The 20633-nt window shown below is 43.7% G+C and overlaps 1 protein-coding gene across 7 annotated transcripts in view; it reads right to left on the bottom strand.

Moving 5' to 3' along the window:
• Positions 1 to 20633, bottom strand: part of LRRFIP2 (LRR binding FLII interacting protein 2) — a 207489-nt gene that overhangs the window by 92378 nt on the left and 94478 nt on the right. The gene's annotated exons all lie outside the window — the stretch shown is intronic.

Below are 20633 nucleotides of genomic sequence, written 5' to 3'. Positions count from 1 at the left end.
GCCTTTGCTCAGGCCACCCACATCTACAGAAGAATTCTATAAAAAGAGAACATGGAAATAATTCACACACCACGAATAAAAGGATAGAATATTGAGCTATTTCATATAAGAAGACGATTTATAAAGACTTGTTCTGATATACACTTTTATCGCTATACAAACAGCACCAGAACTATGAAGAAAACTCCATGAGACGAATTCTAACGCCATTAGGACTATTTTTCATTTTCCCATTTGGAAAAATCCACCAAATCTAATGATCAGGAAAATCCACAATTTCTGTCATCAGGCTGGTTTAGAAAATGCTCAGCTTCTTAAATACTAATAGTATAGAGTGCAATGCAGTTTCACATCTACAGAAAAAGCACATAAGATAGTATTTGCCTTTGGAGAACGTTTTTACAGGAGACTTAGTCAGTAAGTCTTGACTTGTGAAGTTGTGTCTTCTTTTTCAACACTGAGGAAACAGTTGAAAAACTGAAGGAGAATTGTCAAATCTGTGTGAACACAAGGGCTTCCAGAGGACTGCATGCTGTGCATAAACAGACTCATTGTTCTCGGCAGAAATGTCTGCTACAGGCAGAAAATAACAAAAAAGTCTGCAAACTTCAGCACACAATGTAAATAATATGATGTAAATCAATGGTAGAATTATTTATGAAAGCAGCAAGAGAGACTCCATTCTTTTACAATGTTATGAAGATGCTAATGATCACCTTTTTCTATGGCTATCTGGCAGAGCTATTGCAGTTTTAGTAACAAGCATTGACAAGTCCATAAACACTAAAATCATAAAACGTTCTCAGCTTCTCATAGATGGAAAAGACAGATGAAGTACAAACCAGATTAGGACGCTGACTGGACCGGTGAGAGTACCTGGCCCGGTCGGAATCCTCCTGGGAGAAAACAAAGTACACAGAAAAGTTACAATTCAGAGTAGAGAACATGTATCCTGTACTGTATATGAATTGTAGATATGCAAAAAGGGGCAAAGAATTTCTCACATTGTAGTATTCAAATAAAGAAAGATACTGGTATTTTTCTGAAATCCAAGAAGTAATTTTGCATGCTATTCTTAAAGTGAATCTGTCAGTAGGTTCAACCCTACTAAGCCATCTATTTGGGCATGCAGGTCATAGGAGAAAAAATAAAATGATGCATTTATATCTGTGATCCAAGGTTTTATTTTTATATGTAAATGAGCGGTTCTAGACTATGGGCCGGACACTGATGTCTCTGAGGATCTGCCTCCAGAGCTTATGTGATGGCCGCTCTCTGCTCTCCTGATCTCTCTGCAGAGCTGTGTGTGATTATACCTGACACATCTGCAGGCTCCTCTCAGCTTCAGCTTCCATCTCACAGGCAGGCAGGGTTGAGGTGCAGCTGCTAATGTGTTTGTAAGAAAACAAAAGTTCAGTTCTCCTGTTCTGTGTTAGTTACAGGTCTCACACTGGTAACACTTCCTTTTATTAAAAATAAACTCTGTAGATTCTCATCCAGATCAGTGTCGGCCCATAGCCTGGAACAGCTCATTTACTTATAAGAATTCCTCTGGAATAAGATATTAAATAGCATATATCAAGATATCCTTTTATGCAGCTTCCTATGACCTACATGCTCATACTGATGGCTTAGGAGGGTTGATCCTACTAGCAGATTCCATTTAAATTAAATCTAAATAGGTAAATGTGTACAAGACACAAATATAGATACCCAAAAAGAAAAGAATAAGGCGCATCACAATGGAGTAAATGCAATAAATTTTATTAAGCTCATATAGCATATACAAAGAGAAGAAACAAACAGGTGTGACCACCACCCCGTAGGTAAACACAAATACACATATGTATGGGCAAAATGAAGGAAACACAATTAAGATGTAGATACTAAATATAGCCCATCAGTATCAATGTACAATATAAGCGCAAGTTCGCAAACAGCGGCTGTAAATCTCAAAAGAGAAAGAGAATAGGCCAGAAAATGTAAAACTACAAATAATATGTGCAAAGTTGCAGCTATAACCTCTCCCAACTTGAGATAAAACAGCCACCATGATGATGGGCTACAAAAAATATGACATAAAGTGCCATGTGCAGAAGAATATATAGTGCATAATCATCTTCATTCCAATATAGCATCAAAGGATAAAATACATATTATATAGCAGCCATCCAAAGCATATGTATGTGCACAAAATGGCTATGGAGGAATGGATGCACACATATATAAAATAGTCGATGTCTGATAAAGTTGCACATATAAATATGATTGCACCAATGCCCATGTATAAGGTGACGTCACTCATGACCGCATATTCAGCCGCTAATATGGAGGTCCATGATCAAAAAATATAAATGGCAAACTGCCATGTGCATACCTGGGGTGAAGTGCCCCGACGCGCGTTTCGCGTCAGCTTCCTCGGGGGGCAGTGTAGTTTTACATTTTCTGGCCTATTCGCTTTCTCTTTTGAGATTTTCAGCCGCTGTTTGCGAACTTGCGCTTATATTGTACATTGATACTGATGGGCTATATTTAGTATCTACATCTTAATTGTGTTTCCTTCATTTTGCCCATACGTATCGTATATACTCGAATATAAGCCGAGATTTTGGGCTGAAAGTCCCCCTCTCGTCTTATATTCAAGTCATATACAAAGGGGGTCAGAGGGGGAGGGGGGGCGGGGGTGTCAGGTCATACTTACCCGTCCTGACGCTGTGTCTTGAGCCCCCAGCTTCTCCCCGTGCTCTCCCTTCCTGCCTTCAGCGGTAACGTGGTGCCGCTCATTAAAACTCATGAATATGCGCATATTCATGAGTTTTAATGAGCGGTACCACATGACCGCTAAAGGCAGGAAGAGAGAGCATGGGGAGAAGCTGGGGGCTCAAGACACAGCGTCAGGACGGGTAAGTATAGCGATACTCACCTGTCCTGCGTCCATGGCTGCTTGCTGCTGTCTGTCATCGGTCAGTGACTTCAGACAGCAGAGGGCGCGGTGACGTGGTTAGTGCGCGCCGCGCCCCCTGCAGTCTGAACGTCACTGACTGATGACGCGGCAGATAGCGGTGAGCAGCCATGGACACAGGACACGTGAGTATCTCAGGTGCCAGCAGTGACACCGGCACCTGACACCCAGCGACGGAGAGGTGAGTATGTCATTTTTTTATTTTTACATGCAGCAGCAGCATGGGGGCAGCATATGGGGGAACAATCTATGGAGCTTCTTATGGGGGCAGTATATGGGGGGAAAATCTGGAGCTTCTTCTGGGGTCAGCGTATGGGGGAATAATCTGGAGCTTCTTCTGGGGTCAGCATATGGGGGAACAATCTATGGAGCTTCTTATGGGGGCAGCCTATGGGGGAATAATCTGGAGCTTCTTATGGGGTCAGCAGATGAGGGAACAATCTATGGAGCTTCTTATGGGGTCAGCATATGGGGGAACAATCTATGGAGCTTCTTATGGGGGCAGCCTATGGGGGAATAATCTGGAGCTTCGTCTGGGGTCAGCGTATGGGGGAACAATCTATGGAGCTTCTTATGGGGGCAGTATATGGGGGGAAAATCTGGAGCTTCTTCTGGGGTCAGCGTATGGGGGAATAATCTGGAGCTTCTTCTGGGGTCAGCATATGGGGGAACAATCTATGGAGCTTCTTATGGGGGCAGCCTATGGGGGAACAATCTATGGAGCTTCTTATGGGGGCAGCCTATGGGGGAATAATCTGGAGCTTCTTATGGGGTCAGCAGATGAGGGAACAATCTATGGAGCTTCTTATGGGGTCAGCATATGGGGGAACAATCTATGGAGCTTCTTATGGTGGCAGCATATGGGGGAATAATCTATGGAGCTTCTTCTGGGGACACTATATGGGGGAATAATCGATGGAGCATTTCCCACCCTAGGCTTATACTCAAGTCAATAAGTTTTCCCAGTTTTTTGTGGCAAAATTAGGGGGGTCGGCTTATACTCGGGTCGGCTTATACTCGAGTATATACGGTATGTGTATTTGTGCTTACCTAAGGGGTGGTGGTCACACCTGTTTGTTTCTTCTCTTTGTATATGCTATATGAGCTTAATAAAATTTATTGCATTTACTCCATTGTGATGCGCCTTATTCTTTTCTTTTTGGGTATTTATGTTATTTAAGAAGGGCGAGATTTAGAGACCGCTTTTTGGACTCAAGACACAAATATAGATAGCACACACTCCATTAAAGGCAATTATTCAGGAAAATTTCCACTGCTAACCAACTAGTTATACCTTACACAGGAGGTTCAGAAACATGTCTTCATTTATAGGACTGCCCATGTGCCTGATACTGCCCTAGTTGGAGGCTAGTAATGATGTATCTTCGACAATGGTAAATTAAGTCAAAAAGGTACGTTAAAGGCAATCTGTGAGCAGGTTTTTGCTATGTAATCTGAGGACAGCAAGAAATAGAGGCTAAAACACAAGATTCAGGGATCTGTCACTTGTAAAAGCGCATGCTGTTGATTACTAACTGTGAAGTATTTATCACTAAGAGATTAACATTGCCGGCTACATTACTCTGGCAACGCCCCCTCCCTTTGAGATAAGCAGCTTACTGTCTATGGACTTTGTATATGTAGAGCCTGGTGTGGGCAGGGCTAGCATTCTCAGCTGGGCTTCTTTCTAAATCTAAAAGCGCTTGTGTCAGAACAGCTGCACCCAGTAAACCAAGTGATACATTGTTGGATTTAGGGTCTCTATGCCTACATCAGGCTGCTCTCGGATGAGGTAGAAAAAACCTGCTGACAGATTCCCTTTAAAGGCCTGAACACCATGACTCCATAGGAGAAAGACATGCCTATATGACTTTATAGCGGTAATTTGATGAAAAAAAAAGTACACTATGCTTAAACTCCTTTTATAATATAAAAGAAGCAACAATGACTATATGTAGGGGCAGGTTTATAAACCTAATATCCTTCAGTATGACATTGGTAATGGATAAGGTGAGAAACTGTTTTGATGAACTATAAATGGATTTTATTACAGGCCTTTTTCATCAGTAGCTTATATGCTTTAAGTGACTGCATAGTGTATGAGAATGATGCATATGTATGCAGACCACTGTTAGTGTCACTTGTCATGCATCCTTCCCAGTAATTCACACTGGGTGAAGCTCTAGGTATCCAGGATGCCATTTGCACAAGCTTGTACTTGTATCAGCAAAGTTTTATTCTTCTTCCGCTATCCAATTCTGCAGCCCATGAGGGATCTTTTCTCCTTAGTGCAGACATAAATTAATGCATACAAGTTTATGATCCCTTTCCAAAGTCTGCCATGGGGCTCTCCTTTTTCATTATACACTCTTGCATCTTGTAAAATCTTCATCCCATGAAGACTGCTCAGTGTATGAAATTTCCACTTCCCAACACCTCCGTCCTGATCTGCCACATACAGTATATCTTTCTCCTTCTTAAAGAGGTTGCCCAGCCTTAGGCTACAAGTCTGCAGTCACTCTATATCAGTGGTGGCGAACCTATGGCACACGTGCCAGAGAGGGCACGCAGAGCTCTCCCTGTGGGCATGCATGTCATCGACTCACAACTTGCACCTGTAGAAAGAGCTCTGCGCCAGGGTTGGGGTAGCAGAGCAGTCCAGCGCGCAGTGTACACCAGAGGCACTGCTATGCACTTTGGTTTAGGGCCTGTGCCTCGAATCAGAAGTGTGCTGCTCCAAATCTCTTGGTCTGCATGTTTCTATTTTAAATAAAGATTATTTTTCTGGTACATACAGTGTCTGTGTCTCTGTGTACACAGGCACGCACGTTGCATTCCCTTTTTTAGCCCAGTGTGGTGCGGTAGCAGATTCCCTGTCTGATTGGCTCCTCCCGGTTAGGTCAGCCTCCCGCTTTCAGCCTGTGCAAAACATCTGCACACACAGGGCTGGGATCTCCACTCATCTCCTGCAGCAAGCACTCAAAGTCCACCAATTCAGCCTACTATTTGTGTCATTAGAGCAGCAGTGAGAGGTGGTGGCCCTGTCAGAGATTGCTAGCTGAGATTTAGTGATGGTAAGTCTGAGGGTATGTGTCCACAGTCTGGAATCCCTGCGCTTTGGATGCAGCGGATACCCCGCTCCGCCCAAAGTGCCGCCCCCCGTTGTACGTGCGGTGATACCGCATGTGTTCATTGAACACATGTGGAATCACCGCATCGTATTCATAGACTGTGTTATTTATCTTGCAGAGACGGAGTGTCTCCTCAAGATAGACATGCTGCTGTCTATAAAGACATGCTGCATGTCCGGTTACGCTGGATGCAGCCGTACACGCAAAGTGGAGATGGGATTTCATAAAATCCCCTCCACTATGCTGTAACATCTGGAAGCTGCGGATTGGACGCTGCGGCTGTACGCAGCGTCCAATCCGCAGCAAATACTCAAGGACTCTGGACCGTGGCAACATAGCCTTGAGCTCCATGTTGGCTTATCGTTGCAGTGTCAGATTTCTCATCCCCAGACTGCACCGACACTAAAGCTAGAATCACACATAGCGACTCACCAGTGATCCCGACAATGATATCAACGTGTCAGGATCGCTGGTGAGTCGCTATGTGATCGCTGGTGAGCTACGTGATCAGCACAGCGACGCCGAGCGTGCGGCGTCACTGTGCTCATTAGTTACCAGCGCGCTGATGCAGGGAGCTGGTAACTAACGTACACATCGGGTATCTAAGGGACGCACGTCCCTTGGATACCCGATGTGTACGTTAGTTACCAGCTCCCTGCATCAGCGCGCTGGTAATTAACGTACACATCGGGTATCTAAGGGACGCACATCCCTTGGATACCCGATGTGCACGTAAGTTACCAGCAGATCGCTGGTCTCCTGCCTGTCACACGCAGCGATGCGTGCTGGCCAGCAGGAGACCAGCGATAAAAGAAATGTCCAGCGGTTTCCTACAGCGATCAGCGATACCGGCAGAGGGGCCGGTCGCTGATCGCTGTCACACACAGCGATCTCGCTGGTGAGATCGCTGTTATGTCACAAAAACTTGTGACTCAGCAGCAATCTCGCTAGCGAGATCGCTATGTGTGACGGGGCCCTAAATCTCTGTGTTCTGTCACTGATGCTCTGATTAATCCAGGCTGACCTCTGATCCTATCCCCCTCCTACAGAAAATCTATTCTGTGTACTATACCAGTGTACTATACCCACACATATTCACAGATACCCCTCTCTACTCTCTGCTATTCCTGTTTGCTCTCCGTTTCCCCTGCCTGCTCTCTCTTGCCCCAGCTACTGTTTCCCCGCCTGCTCTGATATGCCTGCTTGCTCTGTTGCCCCTAACTGCTCTGTTACCCCTGCTTGCTCTCTATTGCCCTGCCTGCCCTTTCTTGCCCCTGCCTACTGTTTCACATGGCTGCTCTCTTACGCGTACCTGCTCTCTTACCCCTACCTGCTCTCTGTTGCCCCAGCTACTCTGTTTCCCCTGCCTGCTCTTTGTTGCCCAGCCTGCTCTCTGATATGACTGCTTGCTCTCTGTTGCCCCCCCTTGCTTGCTCTCTACTGCCCTTGCCTACTGTTTCCCATGGCTGCTCTCTTACCCGTGCTTGATTTTTTACTCCTACCTGCTCTCTGTTACCCCTGTTTGCTCTCTGCTGCCCCACCTGCTCTCTGTAGGAGTTGTTTTTTTATAAACTAAGACCTCAGTATTCAGATTACCGCAAATTGCCATGATGGCACTTTGCAATAAAAAAAGTGGGGTTTTGGTTGCAGTTTGGGCTCTCGGTCTCTAAAAGGTTTGCCATCACAGATCTATTTGATTGCAGACTTGAGAATCCTCACATCTCGAGCAATACATGCTGTGAGAATTCTCCGATGCCGGCGCCACGAGGGGGGGTCATGTGACTGCAAGCATGTGATTTGCATTGTTCCAGCCACATTCAGAATAGAATTGACTGGCCTCGCTTAATACACTTGCATTGAGTGAGGCTGCACCCATCTCGTCGCCACATGCATGCACATAACATACTTGCGGTCACGCACTGGCCGCTTTGGACGCTGGCACAGGAGAATTCTCACAACACGCCTGTGTGCGATGTGAGGATTCACAAGTATGCAATAACACAAAGTAACTGCAGACTTGTAACCTAAGGCCGGATAACCCCTTTAATAATTTCCAATAATACAGGGTAATGTTAGAGCAAAAGAGTCACCAAAGTCAGGAGCATTGTGCTATCTGATAAATGTTGGAAAGAGCAGGATAGCCAGCTATATAAAGGAGTGCCGAAAATTATACAGCAGTGGTAGAGAAGTTTTAATGACTACTATTTAGAAAGTTACTAAGTTTTACCTTTGAAAATTAGATTTATTGTCCTATTAAATCTAAATAAAAAAACAAAACCACTCTGCAATTGGTCTTAATTAACAAATGTCTGGGATTTTGTAACTCCTAAGCAGACAAAGTAGATCCATAGTAACAGGAAAGCGGACAAAGTAGATCCATAGTAACAGGAAACAAACATATTTCAAGTTTGTTACTGCGCAAAAGTTTTAGTTAGGTGTAGAAAAAATGTTGCAAAGAAGTGTTAATAGTTTATTTTTTATCAATTAACAAAATGGAAAGAAAGTCTTCTAGGTAGGGCTCACACACTACCATATACATCGGAGGAGTGCTTAGCCCATGCTTTATCGGGTAGCACTCGGTCCAATGTTTTCTATAGGGTACTGCAGATCTGCTTTTTTTTTCTTATTCCACTTGGGCATGAGAAAAAAATCGCAGCATTCTGCGAGTGAATCCGATAATCGGATGACACGCACCCATACTAGTCTATGGGTGCGTGTAAAATATCGAACTGTAACTGATCTATTATGTAAATAACACTGGGATCAAACTCTGATCAAAGTTTACTGTAATACAAGAACTTATTTTCTCCATCTTCTCCATTGTCTGTGACCATGTAAATCGGATGTTGGATAACAAGGAGTCCTGGAATGGAATATAAGACCCCCAGAGTCCTGATCTCAACATCATCAAGTCTGTAAAGCGACTGCATGAAAGAAGGATTTGCACAAGCTTACACAGATGATCTGTGGTTAGTTCACCAAGCTCTTTGGGACAACCTCTCTGTCAAGTTTCTTCAAAAACAGTCCACAAATGTATCTAGAAGAATTGATGCTGCTTTGAAAACAAAGAGTGATGACTTCAAATTGTCAGGATCCTGTCAGCGCCGGTGTGCAGCCTCCGCTGAGCAGGGACTCACCCGCACTGTAGGGGGGCCCGGGGTCAGGTACAGCCGGAAAGTACAGACACACAGGACCTGTGGACGCTGAAGATTAGCAAGCAGTCACAGGACCTACGGTTATGTGACTGCATGGGGGCAGGGCTTAGCGTCCTGCTTTCAGAGATGGCAGGACACTATACAGAAATACTCAGAGTCAGGCAAAACGGAGGTCATACACAGAGATATCAGTAAAGTACCAGGGATGAGACAGAATGGATAGTCAGGGCCATGCAGAAGTCAAAACCAAACAGACATAGAAGGTACCATGCAGGATCCAAAGCAATATCCAGAGAACAGACCGAGTCGTACACAGAATCAAGCAACCAGAACACAGCACAAACACACTCAGGGGTCACCACACAATGCCAAGGGCGAAAGTATAACTGACGGGGATGGGAGCGTCCTGAGGCTATAAGAAGCCTCTCCCAGAACCAGAGAGAGGCCACAATCATAGCCCCAGGTGTGCAGGTAAGCCTGCACTGGGATCACAACCTTTAACCCCAGAAATGCCAGTCATCAGCACTGGTTCCAGACATTAACCCCACATGTGCGAGTCAAACCCGCACTGAGATCATAACACAAATATTGATTTAATTTAGATTTCTCTTTTGTTCATTCATTGCATTTTGTTAATTGGTAAAAAAAAACAACTATTATTAACACTTCTATTTATGAAATCGTTCTCGCTTTGCAGCATTTTTTACACGCACACCTAAACATTTGCACAGTACTATTCATTTAATGGGTTTGCAAGGTATAGATGACAGATAGAAGAGAATTCATTTGTAGGCTCAGACTACACAGGGTTTGTGTTCTGTTACCATGAGGTCACTAGTCTGCATAGAAGCAGTAGAAACAAAACCGTAGGAAACATTTAATCAATACTTATTACAAAGTTACTTGTTTTTTAATTTTTATGCACTGAGAGAATAAAAGAAATGTTTCTGTAAGTGGGCATACTCAAAGATCAAAGGACTAATGCTAACAGTCAATTTCACTTCTCCTTCCAATTGTTTCAGAAAATGACAACAAGAGAAGTACAACTTCTATTCCCACTCAACCACAAGGTAAAGAATGTAACGGAACAGGATTCTCTACATATTAATAAACTGTTCCCATGATAAATGTAACCTGATTGTTGGTAAATGCATAAATCTTAAAGCTCAAGATTCAACAAGTTTGTTGTTTCTGCAAAATATTCAGGATTGAGAGTCCTCAGTAGTTGATACCTTTTAATGGCTAACTGAAAAGATGGTAATACATTGCAAGCTTTCGAGACTACTCAGGTCTCTTCTTGGTGAAGGATACATCCAGCTACATTCAGGACACAACTGACCTATTGAATAAACTAGCAGCAATAGGTCCTCTACCAGAAGGAACCATCCTGGCCACCATGGATGTGGAATCTTTGTACTCTAATATCCCACACCAAGATGGTTTACATGCCTGCAAATTCTTCATGGAAAACACAGGGACTGATGCTGATGCCGTGGTGAAACTTATAAAATTCATCCTCACCCACAATTACTTTGAATTTGACAACAGGATCTATCTACAGGAGACTGGCACAGCTATGGGAAGTAAAATGGCTCCACAGTATGCAAATCTTTTCATGGCCAAGCTTGAAAGCGATTTTTTGTCCTCATGCCCCATCAGGCCCCTGGCCTACTACCGCTTCATTGATGATATTTTAATCATCTGGACGGAGTCTGAGCAACAGCTAAAGACGTTCCACGAACAGTTTAATCAATTTCATCCCACCATCAATTTAACACTCAACTACTCCAGTACCGAGATTAATTTTTTGGACACCATCATTAAGCTAAAAAACAATGAAATAGAGACATCCCTGTATCAGAAGCCAATCGACCGTCCAACATACCTTAAATGGGACAGTTTCCATCCAAAACACATAAAGAACTCTATTATCTATAGCCAAGCCATCAGATACAATCGTATATGTTCCAACCCCATGGATAGAGACAAACACCTTGGTCGCCTCAAAAAAACCTTTTTGAATCAGGGTTACCATCCAAGAACAATTGAAAACCAAATTACAAGAGCCACCAGATTGTCAAGGAATCACCTGCTACATTACAAAGCTAAAGAAGAAAATAACCGAGTGCCTCTAGTAGTCACCTACAACCCAAATCTGGAGGTGCTAAGGGGAGCTGCACGGAAATTACAACCTTTACTACAAAAAGATGCCCGATTAAAATCAATTTTTCCAGACCCCCCACTGCTGTGTTTTAGGCAGCCCCCAAATTTAAGAAGCATCATTGTCAGAAGCTCCCTGTCCTCTCCAACAGCTGCAGGAACCTTTCCTTGCAACCAGAAAAAATGTAAAACCTGTCCATTTATAATGACCACGGACAAGATAAAGATCCCCAACTCACATCAGGACTACAAGATCCCAGGTACTTTCACCTGCATTACATCTAATGTGGTGTACTTAATTATTTGTACTAAATGTCCAACTGGGGGTCTGTATGTGGGGGAGACAGGGCAAAAGCTTAGAACAAGGATGAATGCTCATCGTCACACAATAAGAGAAAAAAGAATGGATCTACCTGTGGCAAAACATTTCTGTATCCCTGATCACAGCAGCATGGATATGAAATTACTGGTATTGAAAGGTAACTTCACATCTCAGATAGAGAGACGAGTTTGGGAGTACAAATTTATGACGAACTTTGACACTCTCAGTGCTGGAATGAATGTGTCGCATGGATTTATGTCTTTTTACATCAATTAAGGAATTTCCTTTTAAAACCTTGCAGGGCAACACAGAACTAGACCCCAATCAGAGGACCATAAAACATCCAGACTCCTTATCTATGAACTGGTCCAATGTTTATATTTATGTTTCTCCCTCTCCCATATTGATAGTTCTGCTTCACGTCACTTGTCTTATCTATTGCATTTTTTCTAGGCTGTATTGTGCATAAATATGTGACTTCAGATTTTGTATTAGTCTAGCCTGATGAAGAGACCTGAGTAGTCTCGAAAGCTTGCAATGTATTACCATCTTTTCAGTTAGCCATTAAAAGGTATCAACTACTGAGGACTCTCAATCCTGAATATTTTTCTATCTACTGGCTAACACGGTACAAAGATATACATCTTTCTTGTTTCTGCAAGATATCTTGCATATGCTCGCTTCTTTAAGAAAACCTATAAATCAAAGCAGGTCCCTAGTTCTGTAGACGAAATAATCAATGTGACTTACAAAGAAACTATTATAACACCTCTTTTGAACAACATATGATCATTTTATACAAGGCTTTTTTTTTATTAGTGTTTGAAAATCATAGTCTACTGTGCTAGCAAATTTAGTTGAAATACTAAAGCTAACAGTGATAACATTTTTAACAATTTCCTCAATGATGTGTGAGGGGCATCAAGCATTTATGCATATACTCTACATGCAAACAATTAATGCATTAAAGGTTTATGCCAAGTTTTTATGTCATCTCCTACTCATACCATAGGGGTTAACTTACTGATCACTAGGACCCCCACCAATCCAGGAAACAGAACAGGGCCCCAACTGAAAGGAACAGAAGTTGGGCATGTGCAACTACGCTTCATTACTCGTCTACGAGACTGCCAGAGACAATTTAAAAACTTGGCAAAAACCCTTAGTACAAAACAAAGCGAAAAGGACCAATTACTTTACTGAAAATATAGCACTAATAAAAAAATATGGTGGCTCTCAAACTAATTTAAATCTACTTTCCTGTATTTATAGGTATTTATCAAAATGCAATAGGAGACTAAAATAAGGCTGGAGATTCCTGCAAACAAGTGCACCTATCTATATTTATAGCATTTGCTGTGTCAAGATCTGTCAGGTCTCTCAAAGGGCTGATTTGACCTGCCAGGTATAACATGGGTCTGTTAATGGTCACTTGGCAGCTCTAAAAATGGCTATAGTCAATTTACAATATCCAAAGGTTTGCCCTGATTATCACCCTTTAACATCTGTACAGGGATATAAACAAACAGGGGCCCCTGGGTCAAGGCCACGGAGTCAGCTGTTGGTGCCAGCTAGCAGAAGTGGTCCTGTAGATGGGTAAGGACTTTAATAGGAAAAAACACTAGATTAACAGAAGCTGACATCCAGAGATGCAAACCAGGCAAGTGGGACTATATCTGGCAGCACCCAGAAGTAAGCCAAGAATACTAGCAGGGTCATTTGACCTGCGGATTTACCTGCGGATTCTGAGAGGAAAATCCGCAACGTGTGCACACACCCTAAGAAGTCATGAGAGACAAGGGTCGTAATCCTGCTGGTTCTGCTTGTGTGTGGCCACACTGCCCAATACGGGTGGGCATGGTATAGATCCAGCATCTGAGCGCAGGGTCTGCTGTAGCAAACTGCCTCCCAGCTAGACACAAACCTGGGTCCTGTCCCCATATCCCAAACTTATTTGGTATTAGTTCTGTACTGGGGATTGGAGATTTTAAATCAAAATGATCAAGATAAATGAGAGTATCTCAGTGTCAATAGTATTTTTTTCCCTTAAAAATCTAATCCAAATTCGTATTTGGGAATAAAACTAAATTTACACTTTAAAAAAATAAACATTGCATAATAAAAAAAAATATTAAATTAGGTCTCCGGGCTCATTGCTATGCTAAGGATTTCTATCATACTTTGTTTATGTTTATTGGTGCCGAAGAAAACTATGCTCGGAGGAGACAAGTGTTGGCAATTCCCGGCAGAGGAGGCGCCAACTTTCCATGCACTGCTTTTTAGCCACACATATGTCACGCAAGCAACAACACTTATCTGATTAGATGCACTTGACAAAGATGTTGTTTGCTGTTATTTGCTGTTTTATAAAGTGAAAACTACACAGGATACAAGTCAGTAGGGAATATGTTGTTAGTAGTTCACTACAATCCAACCAGTTATGGGTCACAATAAAGAAACACGCCAAACAGACACCAGCATCCTACCATCCATTTCTGAATCTGGCCCCATTTTCTATCGTGATATCGATGGCTCAGCTAGAAAAAAAGTCACACTGAATACCTTGTGATATAAAACAAACACAACTTTGCATAAATGGAAGTAATTATATGATTATAATCAAAGTAATTTCATCAAATGTTATAAATTAATAGTACAAGTGTAGAAGAAACTTTGTAATGTATATTCTAGAGAAAAATAGCCCTTTATGCTTATGATCAACTTCTCCTTCACCTAAAATATCATCATTGTCCCTGAAATACTCGTTAAGGCTAGGTTCACATTAGCGTTTGAGCCCACACCGTATAATCCGAATGCGCAAACACATGTTTACGCAGCGTTTATTATGCGCATCATCTTACGCATGACGGAAAAAAAACACTGCGTGTGCAAGCATTTTTGCATACGTTTGCGTTGTTTATGAGCATGTGTTCGATATGACATGAGACAAAAATGGGCATGTCTAATGGGATTTCTATATGTATTTTGAATAACGCATGTGTATCGAACGCATGCTGTCCCATTGACAGTAAGGTGTTCTTTTGACGCACTCATCCGCATGTGCATGCCTGCACATATTTGACGGATATTTGACACCTCAAAAAATGCAACAAGTTGTGTTCGCCGCGCACTGTGAAACGATGCATGTGTACGCAAAAGCATGTGAACGCATGCAAACTGCGTACACCATGTTAAATATATGTACGCATGCGGATCTATGCAGGTCAAACTCTGCCCACACAGACGCAAATGTGAAACCAGCCTAATAGACTAAGTTGACTTTCACCTAATGAAAGATCAGGTTATGTGCTGCCCATAGAAGTTTATGAAGTGCTGAAGGAGCAAAAAGAGTTTCAGCTGCAGAGATATGTTCTGATCAATCTCAGAGTATGAGTGAAGGGGCAGAACAAATCTTATGGCCTAATATCCCAAATGTTACACTAAAAAAACTGCTGAGATGGTTGTGGATTTTAGGAAAGATCAACATGAGATACTTCTAATCTACATCCATGACGAAGTGGTTCTTAGGGTCACAGAGACCAAATTCCTTGGTGTTATCATCTCTCATGATCTTAAATGGGGGAAAAACGTGGATGCTGTTATAAGAAAAGCACAACAGAGGATGTTCTTCCTGCGTCAGCTGAAAAGATATGGTTTGTCTAAGAATCTGCTGATCTTATTCTTTAATGCTGTCATCAGATCTGTGATTTGTTCCTCTCTGATAGTCTGGTATGGGGGAGCCACTGCGCATGACAAACTCCGCTTACAAAGGACTTTCAGAACAGCAGAGAGAATTATAGGTTCCCCCCTGCCTAAAATCCAGGATCTTTATGATAAGAGTATTCGATCCCACGCATTGAAAATTTCATCCGATCCCTCTCACCCGGGACACTCCTCATTCCAACTACTCCCTTCAGGACGTCGCTTCAGAGTCCCCAAATGCAGCACCAACCGCCATATGAACAGCTTCTATCCACTCTCTGTTCAACAATTAAATCGTCATGTGTAGACTATATACTGTATCTGTCTTGTTAGATGTTACTTGTTGTATCTGTTGTTATATATTATGTTGCCTCTTTGCCACAAAGAATTCCTTGTATATATGTAATATGTACTTGGCGATAATAAATTTGATTTGATTTTGATTTGATTGATGTTACATCTCATGAGGTGTTGATGCTCTTTTTATACGGATATTACTAGTCACTTCTTTTGTAGGAAGCAACAGAGGGAGCTGACTGCTCAGTTTAGTGATCAGTGGGTGTCTAAGAAGGGTGGACCTCCCCAATTATTACTTATCACACTATCTGTCATAACTCCATTAAGTGTGCTGACTAGATACTGGAGAAAAAAAAATAGCATACATATTTATACACACAGGTGACAAAGGCAACACTGTGACTATTTTCACGCTAAGGCCAGGTTCACATGGCCGTCAATTCTTTCATAGAAGAAAATCGGACCAATTATGCAAAGGACACTCAGATCAGGTCACAGGTGTGGAGGAGAGGAGATAGTAGTTTCTCCATCTTCGCCATTGTTAGGTATCTGCGTAATCGTACTGACCTTGAGAATCATATTGCCATGTCAGTTTTACCACATAGTGGACTTGGCCAGTAAAAAAAGTCTTAGTTACTCACCGGTTAACGGTATTTTTCGGAGTCCATGACAGCACCACCTGAGAGAGGGGATCCGCCCTTCAGGAACAGGAAACCTACAGATACAAAAGGGCGGCACCTCTCCCACGCATCAGTTGGATTACAGAGCACAGAGGACCACAATGGTTAATAGCATAACTTATATACAATACTATACACGACTATTTAAATTACCCGTGTACGTATAAGAGGAAGGAGTGCACACCCAAAATAGACTAAAAGGGAGGGAATATACGGGTGCTGTCATGGACTCCGAAAAATACCGTTAACCGGTGAGTAACTAAGACTTTATCGGTCGTCCATGACAGCACCACCTGAGAGAATTACAGAGAGTAATAACTATTTAGGGAGGGACTACAGCCTGCAGCACCCTTATACCAAAAGAGAGGTCTGTGGAAGCACCCAGGTCTAGCCTATAATCACTATAAAAGGTGCTCGGAGAGAACCAAGTAGCCGCCTTACATATCTGGTCGATGGAGACTTCTGATCTCTCGGCTCACGAGGTCGCCATGGCTCTGGTGGAATGCGCCCTCAGCTTCCCAGGTGGCGACCTGCCTTTTGAGGTGTATGCTACAGAAATTGCTTCTCTAATCCACCTGGCTAGTGTATTTTTTGACACTCTACAACCTTTCCTAGGGCCTTGGTGGGAAATAAATAGGGCATTATCTTTCTTCCAAGGATCGGTAGCTGCCAGATATTCTATGAGGCATTTCCTAACATCCAGGGTATGTAGTTTTTCTTCCTTCTCATTAGCTGGATTAGGGAGGAAGGATGGAAGGACTATTTCCTGAGTCCTATGAAAGTTAGAAACCACTTTAGGTAAGTACGCCGGATCAGGTCTGAGTATTACCCGTCCTAACCTGTATATAAGGAGGACGCCTAAATAATGCCTGGATGTCGCTTACTCTGCGAGCTGAGGTTAGAGCTACCAGGAAGGCTACTTTGAGGGACAGGTTTTTAATGGAAGCTGATGAAATAGGTCCGAATGGAGCTTCCGTCATGGCCGTAAGGACTAGATTCAAGTCCCATGGCATGAATCTACCCTTCACTACTGGCCGGGACCTACCTGCTGCCTTAATGAACCTACTGATCCAGTAATTACCTGCGATGTTGCAGCTAAAGAGAGCCCCCAAAGCTGATACTTGTACTTTAAGAGTACTAGTGGAAAGTCCCATATCCAGACCTTTCTGAAGAAACTCTAAGATCTGATTTATTGGAGTTGAACCCCCAGCAACTATTTCAGAGCGCTGCAGGAACTTCTTCCAAATTCTAGCATAGATCTTGGTAGTAATGGCCTTCCTATTCTTAAGTAGGATGTTAATCAAGTCTGGGGAGAAGTCTTTTTCTTTTAAGAGTGCCCGCTCAAACTCCACGCCGTCAGATGTAGGCCAGCCACCTGAGGGTGGAAGACTGGGCCGTGGAATAGGAGATCCGGGATGTCCGGAAGAACCCAAGGATCGGACACCGACATGGTCCTGAGGCATGAGAACCATGCCCTCCTGGGCAAAAATGGAGCAATGACTATGACCCTTGCTCTGTCTCTCTTGATTTTTCTCAACACCAAGGGTAGTAGCGATAGGGGAGGGAAGGCGTATGCTAGCCTGAAGTCCCGCTTTATCAGAAAGGCATCTACCGCCAGGGGGTTCTCTCTGGGATTTAGGGAGCAGAATAGTCTTAATTTCCTGTTTTCCTTGGTGGCGAAGAGATCTACCTCTGGCTGTCTCCATTTTTGTATAATCAGGTCGAAGATCGAATTGTTTAGGGACCATTCTCCTTGTTTTAGTAGGTTGCGGCATTTATGTCAACAGGACAAGGGATTCCCAGCCAGTCTCCCATGCCGGTACTGGCCCGGCCTCAAGCTGCTTAACGGCTGCGCTCTGACGAGGGCATGCACATTCAGCTTAGAATGGCTGTTCTGCTAGTTGGAACAACCGTTCTGCCACATTCCTCAGGGGTTTGGAACGAGTCCCACCTTGGTGGTTGACATAAGCCACTGTGACCTGATTGTCGGAGAACACTCACACATGATGGCCCTGCAGATACATAAGTAACTTCTTAGCTGCCTGCTCTACTGCTGTCAGTTCTTTACAAATTAGATGAAATTTTTATCTGGTGATGGTCCCATAGGCCCTGGACTAGGACTTCACCCATATGAGCCCCCAAACCGGAAGGGCTAGCATCCGTAGTGACTATGGGGGATATGTCACACTCCCAGGGAACCCCTCTGGACAAATTATCCTTTTCTAGCCACCACTCTAGGGACTCCCTTGTGCTTCGGGACAAGGTTAGCTGGCCCTCCAAGTAACCTCCAAGGATTTTTTGATGCAGTAAGACCTCCCCTGTAGTGTTCTTAAATGAAACTGGGCCCACTGGACCGCCGGATACAGGAGGAAAGGGAACCCAGAAGGGACATGGCTTTCCTGAGGGACATGGTGGGGTTATTGGCAGAGTTTAGGATCTGATAGTGTAGGCGAACAAGCTTCTCCGGAGGCAGCCTGTTTCTCAGAATCTAGAATCAGGCCTAAAAATTGCTGAATTCTCATCGGCTGTAACCGAGATTTTTTGATATTAAGCAGCCAACCTAACCGCTCTAGGGCCGACATTGCCCTCTGTAGCTGTTCCTTACAATGTTTTGCCGTTTTCCCTATAATCAGGAAGTCATCTAAGTAGGGGACTACTAGAATGTTAGATTCACGTAGATGGGCCATAACTTCCGCCACCACTTTAGTAAACACCCGGGGAGCGACTGCCACCCCAAAGGGGGGGGGCCGCATATTGGAAATGTTCAACTGACCCATTTAACTGAACCGCTACTCTGAGGAAGCGCTGATGGGCTGTATGAATGGGTATATGGTAGTATGCATCTTTTAAATCTAACACCACCATAAAAGCAGTTTTGAAACAACAACTCTATTGTTGAATTGATTGTTTCCATTTTGAACGGCCGTATAACCAAGAAATCGTTTGAGGGACTTGAGATTAATTATAGTCCTAAAGGAGCCGTCTGGCTTGCGGACCAGGAACAGAGGGGAGTAGAAACCTTTCCCCCTTTCTCCCTCTGGAACCATAGTCAGGACTTTCTTGTGGCAAAGCTCATGAACCTCGGCCTCCAGGGCAGCTTGTTCTGATGTGGAAGACCTGAGAGGGGTGACCTTAAATCGATCTAGGGGAACCCGGGTGAACTCTAGTCGTAAACCCGCAGCTATCACCCCCATTATCCAGTTGCTGCTAGAGATCAGCGACCAGGCTGGGTAGAAGGCAGCTAGTCTCCCCCCACAGCATCTAGTCATTGGGGCGGTTTTTAGTGTCACGTGATGGACATTCCTGGCTCCCCCCTCCTCCGAACATGAAACCTGTACCTCTCCTTCTTTTGTCGTCCCATCTGCCCTGATCTCTGGACGGCCTTCTATGGAAATATCCTTTCCTGGTGAAGGGGCGTCTATAAGAAGGATTCGGGAGGCTGGGGAACTTCTTTTTATCGTTCCCGGCTTTCTCTAAAAGTTCGTCCAGGATGGGGCCAAACAGATATTCCCCTCATATGGAATGGAGCAGAGTCGTGACCTGGCCTGGATATCTCCTGGCCAGCATTTTAACCAGAGGGCCCTTCGAGCTGCGTTTGATAACCCAGCTGATCTAGCCGCCATCCTTGCCGAGTCTGCTGAGGCATCAGCCAAGAAAGCCGCAGCACTCTGGATGATCGGTAGAGTTTTCCGACTGGATGCTCTTGGGGCTCCGTCCTTCAGATGGGAATCTAGTTGATTTAGCCAGACCATCACGGATCTGGCTATACAAGTGGCAGCTATCGCTGGTCTTAGGGCGCCTGCTGACATCTCCCATGTTCCCTTTAGAAAGGAATCCGCTTTTTTATCCAGCGGGTCTTTTAAGGAGGCCATATCATCGAACAGTATGGAGGACTTTTTGGAGGCTTTGGCTACTGCCGCGTCCAGCTTAGGGGCCTTATCCCATCTGTTTACCACTGGGTCATCAAATGGGTACCTCCGTTTGAAGGCAGGTGGTAAGGAGCCCCTTTTTTCGGGTCTCTTCCATTCCCTTTCTATCAGGCTCTGGACCTTATCATTTAATGGAAAAGCTTTGTGTTTCCTGGGATCTAGACCTCCGAACATTACCTGTGCCGAAAGCTCTGGCTTTAAGTCTGCTACTGCCATGGTGGACCTTATTGCTTTAACTAGCTTGTCCATCTGGTCTAATGGGAAGCAGAATCGGCTTGAGTCTTCATCCGAAGAG

This window comes from Dendrobates tinctorius, unplaced genomic scaffold (assembly GCF_039654945.1).
Source record: "Dendrobates tinctorius isolate UK_male_01 unplaced genomic scaffold, ASM3965494v1 ptg000162l, whole genome shotgun sequence".
NCBI classification, from domain to species: domain Eukaryota; kingdom Metazoa; phylum Chordata; class Amphibia; order Anura; family Dendrobatidae; genus Dendrobates; species Dendrobates tinctorius.
This window is presented reverse-complemented; position numbering and strand designations above follow the sequence as displayed.